A 6,414-nucleotide genomic window follows, 5' to 3' on the forward strand; every position below is an offset into this window, starting at 1 on the left:
ATAAAAAAGGGACACTGCACCATTGCTGTACAAGGTAATTGAAAGGGCCAAGACGGGAATGTCAACAGCATTGCAACTTTTTTTACTGCCAATTATTTTCTGTGACACAATGCAGGCATTAGATTAAAACACTCTGCATTTCTAAGCTCACATGTTCCCTGTGAAAATCGCAGCCACGTCAGGACACACGCTCACTCGACAAGCATGTCATCCGCCTATGTTTCTCTCAAGGTGCCGGGGTTGGAACTGTAGCCTTCACAAGTACACGCAGAAGTGTGTACAAAGAAAGAAAAAACTTGACACTGAGGCATGTAAAATCCTATAGTTGATTTTATTTACATAATTATGCCTAAATTTTAAGAAATATTTCAATTACACAAAGAATTTCTCATCACAAGAGAAATGAAACAGAAAACAAAACACAGAAGAAATAAAAGCCACAATAAAAACATCTAGACTATGATTTTTAGGTGAACACAAGAGTCGTGCACATTTTTTTTTTTTCCTTCTCTGTATGAATTTTTCGTTCAACTTTGATGTCAGAGTATGCACAAAATAAAATGACTCGACTCAAGAACAGTTGCACAGATGCGAGAAAGTTACACCAGAAAGAAAACGTTACCACAAAAGAGAAAGAACATTGTTTGCCTCGAGAAGCACGAAAACGAGTGGGCATCACATGTGCAAGAAATAAGTAACAACAATACACCAAAGACAAACAATCGACATTTTGAAACACGACTTGGTCAGCAACACAACAAAGCTGAAGCATACTGTGGGCTTTAATTAAACACTGGATACGTGGCATGGTTGAACACCTTCGTTTAAAAGAAAAAAAATTGTACTAAGGTTCATCGTAACCCAGGACACCATAAAAACAAGGTACGGGAGATTCGTAGAAACATTCGTCATCACCTCGTAAAATTTTTTTTCTTGAAAATGTGATAAAGGACAGAATGCCAACAACGAGCAGTAGCACTGTGTCCAGCAATTCTAAGCCCTCGAGCCTTTGTGTTCCCCTGTAACCTCACTCATTAATGATTGCGTGCAATCGTCCATCTCCATAGCAACAGCAGCTGCAGCCAATTGCAACATCTCACCGACCTGCCCCCACCGAAACATGTCGTAGCCCTTTGCATAGACCCTCTAAACACTATGAAATCCCAATTTCATGAGAAAAATAGTACTGCCCCAGCAAAAATATCTACCTATGACGAGGCAACGCATCTTTCCGCGCCCGCACCAGAAAAATTTGACTTGCCACACAAGACAGCCTAAGCACAAGGGTAATACGCCTACTCTTATGTACACATGTAAAAACGTCCATAAAACACTGGAGGTTGCGGTACTGGTTAGTTTATGTATTACAGAGAACGTCGCATCGGCCGTATCAAATCAAATCATCATCACAGTGCGTCGACCGGCTTGGAAAACAAGACCACACAACCAGCGACTTCCTTTTCCCAGCCACACGAAAAGGTCTCGCGACAGTTGAATTGCTCGACGGCTGTTTTTTTTTATTTATCATTATTATTATTATTCCTTAAAACCTATGGCTGAAGACTCCGCAATAAAGCTCCTCCAAAAATGTTTCACAAGAGAACACCGACATGTGAAGCTTCATCTGCACAAACGACACGTTGCCGTGAAAGGCCGCAGCTCCGTACACATTTCAGACGCACACGCATACAATCTGTGCATCTCCCAGTTACTTTTTTTCTTGTTTTCTTTTCATGTGCCCCACCAAATGGGGTACTTAGACTGCCATTAGACAGACTACATTCAATGGTCTGTAGACGATTGCCCCCTTACAAATGTATTTGCCACATGCAACAAACAAAGCTAACAGCTAGTCGTAAACAGGTTATAAATACTAATCATTAAAGCAACGAAACAAGCATTATAAGCTTTCTATAGTCCAGGTACAAGTAAACAAAACGTACAGAAAAATGAAAGTACGTCTCGGTTCATTCGCGACTGCCACAGCCGAATAAAACCCACTAGGGTGCAATAAAACTATTGTATAGCTTTGGCAGATAATCTTGACAAGATTTTAAAAAAAAAAACAGTGCCACAATCTCGAGCTCCGAAAACTTATGCGCCAATTGATCTCAATGCGAGCGATCAAGAAAAAAAAATAAAAGGCATTATCTTACACGTAGCACCCTATACGCATTTTATCACGTTGCCAACTCGGCCTTTGATATTCTCTTATGCCCGGAGAACTGCATTCACTGCAGGACGCGAACTCCTGAGCGAGTTGATGGACGCCCATGCGAGCAAAAAGAAAAAAACTAAACTAAAATATATTTGTTTAACCACACGTGCACCATACATACGCACACACACAAAGAATTTACAAGTTGCCAATGATTGCCCATTTTATAACGATTCTAATTTGCTTGAATATGGCAGCATATTTTTATATTAAAAACCCTAGTCAACTACTAACCAGTAAAGAGGAAACCTGAAAACGTTCGCTTTGCACCTTTCGAACGATTTGTGCTAAAATAAGCTTGAATTGGGCTTGGCACAAACAAAGCTGTTATGTGACATAAGCAGCGTTTTTAGGTTAAGATCAGTTCTTATTTCCATCATTTTCTTTAGTAAACACACATTTTAAGAAAGCATTTTGTCATATTGTGCTAAGCAGTCATTATAAAGGACACATTCCGAGTTAAGAACTACGAGTCAGAAAACAAAATACGACTGTTGACTGCACATGGTTCCGCCTACACATTTCAAAGTCCGGACGATGAATGGCGTGAAGCAAACAATCTCAAGTTTCCTCTCTCGATGCACTTAGAAAGCTTGCACAAGTAACTCTGATAAGGAGATAAAAGAAAAACACTGATGCACAAACAGAGACGCAATAATGCACAACAAAACACATACACGCAGCAACCGCCACCTAAACGTGATCAAGCGTGATGTAAAAAAAAATGTGATGGTCTAAAGAAAAAAAAAATGGGACAGGGGACAAAAATATAAAAAAGCCTAGAAAAACTACTACAAACGCGGCATTTGCAGATAACCGGTTTTGCACAACCAGACTGGCGCGTGCGAAAGAACCGCCCACAAAGGGGCGCAACAAAAAATGGCCTGTCGTCTACCTCAGCTTGGCACGACACAGGCCTGCCAGCGATGCTATCAACACTGTCTCGGCAGCGATGTCGCGGAGAAGATGCGGTTGGTTCTACAATGTTGAACTACTCAACAGCTCGTGCACAGCCAAAAAACAACTCTGACGGCACCTGGTTCAAAGTCCCGATGATGACTGGCGTGAAACGAACAACCTCGAGTTTCCACTGAGAGATTCTACCTGCAGAGCAGGGGGAGCCCCTCGCGTTATCAGAAAACATAAATTTCACACGAAGTTTGCTTATGTTAATTTCACACGGAGGATCGTTTCCACGTAAATTTTCCCGACAGCTTCGCCTACATGCATGTCCTGCATAGAGGTTTGCTTTCACACAAATCTTTCGTGATGACCCTATGCATACTATTTCTGCAGCAGCTCCCAATTGCACATAAATTTCACATGGGAGATTCACTTGCAACCAAAGTTTGCTTGTAGTTTTGCTTACACAATAATTTCGGTTTATACACAAATTTCACACAGATCTTAGCTGGCACACAAGCGCGCTACAGATTTTTACTTGGGAATTTAGACAACGGCCCGCTTAAAGAAAAATTTTACTAGGGGCACTGTTTACGCCAAAACTTTGCATGGAAGTTCGCTTACACAATATTCACTGCTGTTAGCTTACACACAAATTCATGGTACTTGCATATCAGATACCATGCTTCTATGCATAATAAGCCAGTTTCATCGAAAGTAGATCAGAAACATGCCTCTTCTGCGATGATGGCTTGGACAGAAAGTGCCGATTTTCCCACAATGCAGCAGTGATTCCAACTCGTTCTACTAATATGAGTGCAGGACAACGCTACCATTCCATTTCTATAAACCCTTGCGGCAAGAAAAGGGCTAGCAACGAACAATAAACATGGCGTCAGAGAAGACAGACGCGGCGATCTGCAATATCTACGTCAAATTTAAAGTAAGCCCGAGACTTGGCTGGAAAGGTTAACGTTTACCCAGCGTCATCATTCACACAACATTTGGTATCGTTAACGATGAGGAGACCAAGACGTACTGAACTCTGCTACAGTTGGCGAAGAACGCACCATGTTTCTATTTACACTTTCAGCAATCACATGCGGCAACGCAAGAATACGTCAGAATCTGCACGAGACTGTGTTGACGGCACGACCGGCAGGGCCATGCTGCGAAAAATACCGGTAGTTCAGAAGGGCATCATCCCCACCTCTTTTTTCTCCCCAACGAACACCAGACGAACACAGCCAATGCTAGATCTGCACTGGCTGTAAGCAACGCGCCTACCCATTTTACGATGCACAACAACCTGCCCCCTTTCTTAAAAAATTGAAAAAAAAACTTTTTCCCCTTTTATACGTTTGTTCCTACAAGATTACAATAATGACCTAGCTTGTGCGTAATGCCAGTGCGAGTGTCGCTACACTTGTTGCTTCTTTCAGAGAACATGCGCGCAAACATCGCGTGTTGTCGCGCATTCGTTCAAGCCTTGATGTTAGCAACAACAGGTTAATTTAGTGCGTTTGTTGTACGAAAGGATGTAGCAGTGTTGCGTCATTGTCACAAGAGGAAACGTCACGCTTGCTCTCCTATTTACAGCAATAACAATAATAATGGCAATGAAGTGGCAATGAAGAAAGAGCAAAACAGGAAGAATGAACTTGTCCACCCTTTGCTTCCGTTCAGACCGAAGGCACCACCTACACGCTCCGAGGGCAGCTCCTTTCGGTATGCAAATCTCTCGAACCACCTCGTATAGTCGATGCACGCGACACCCTCAACTTTGATCTTTCTTGCTTTCCTTGCCGTCCCCCCGAAATTGGGAGCCAGCCAGTCACTCCTTGTTCAGCAGAAGAACCAAGTGAAGCGTCAATCACTTTTGCCTTGGAGCCATTACCACATCCATAGAGGGCAGGCAATGCTGAACAAAACCGGACAAATTCAGACAAGAGAGAATTCGAGAAAGCCATGCAAGAGAAGACGCAGTGCGAAACCTCTTGTAGTTAGTTGTGCGTTTGGTAGTACGAAGTCGAAGCCTTCGAAAGTTCTTCGGGAGTCACAAGGGGCAAAACTGGAATAGAAAAATAGCTTGGAGAAGAAAAAACAAAGACGAACTCTATATAACGACGACAAAAAAAAAGTTTAGAAAGTGCGACTCCGCGCCACCGCGAGCAGTCGACCTCCGCGACCGGTTGTTCTCCATCTCCCCAATAAAGAGGGAAGAGACCATCGGCAATAAACGGAGCATGCACACACACGTGCAAGCACGTAGCATGTGAAAATAGCCTTTTGGACTCTCTCATGAATAAGACGCACACTGTTGATTATGAAAGGAAAAAAAATATATAGAGAAAATGACCTATTTGTGCATTCAATTTGTTAGTTTAAAATTTACACCTAAGCTTACCTGTTTTTTTTTTTTCCTTTTTCTCAGCTCTTGTGAAAATTCCTATAAATTTATTTTTTTTTTCCCACCAGGCATTACAAAGTTGTTCCTGCAGCCACAGAGTGACCACAACAGCAAGCCTCCGACGCAGTTTACGGGAGACCAGAGATATTATATATATATATATATATATAGAGAGAGAGAGAGAGGGCCTTGAAAGAAGAAAAAACACGACAGAAAACTACAACGACCTATTAACCCACCCACCAAGGCAGCCCGCTCTCCTTCTGTGGATAGTACATACAATAGATATACATAAATACGTCATACTACTATATAAACTATGAATATCTGGTTACAGCGCTAAGTCCCCCGGCTGCAAAGAAGAAAAACCCTCTACCCACTCAAGCACAACAACGGGAAGAATTTTTTCGCTATTCAACCTCCACTAAAAAAAAAACGTAAGGGAAGGAGGTGGCAAATGTGTACAAGACTAAAAAAACGTAAGGGAAGAAAGATTGAAGGAACTGGCTAATGCGCCTCACCCCACAGCCTCACTTCCACCTCACTCTGGGGAAAGAACCGAGCAAAAGTGCCGCCACGATGCAACCTGTCAGCATGACGTCACAGATGAACAGGTTTCAATGAAAGCCAGAGGGCGAGAGGTTTTCAGGAACCAGGCAACGCTAATCCTACGAAGCGAGAACAATAGCTATAGACAATACGTCAAAAAGACGGCACGAAACCTTCGCTAATGCTGGTTGCCGATGGGAGGGACGTCGCACTGCAGCATACAATGAACTACTCATAGCGTGAGGCGAGGTACATGACACACCTGCCAAGCAAAGGGTGAGAGCAGGAGAGTAAGGATGCGAGACGGCGTCGCACATGTCTTGGTATTTAGGCA

Source organism: Rhipicephalus microplus, chromosome 7 (assembly GCF_043290135.1).
Source record: "Rhipicephalus microplus isolate Deutch F79 chromosome 7, USDA_Rmic, whole genome shotgun sequence".
Taxonomy (NCBI): Eukaryota; Metazoa; Arthropoda; class Arachnida; order Ixodida; family Ixodidae; genus Rhipicephalus; species Rhipicephalus microplus.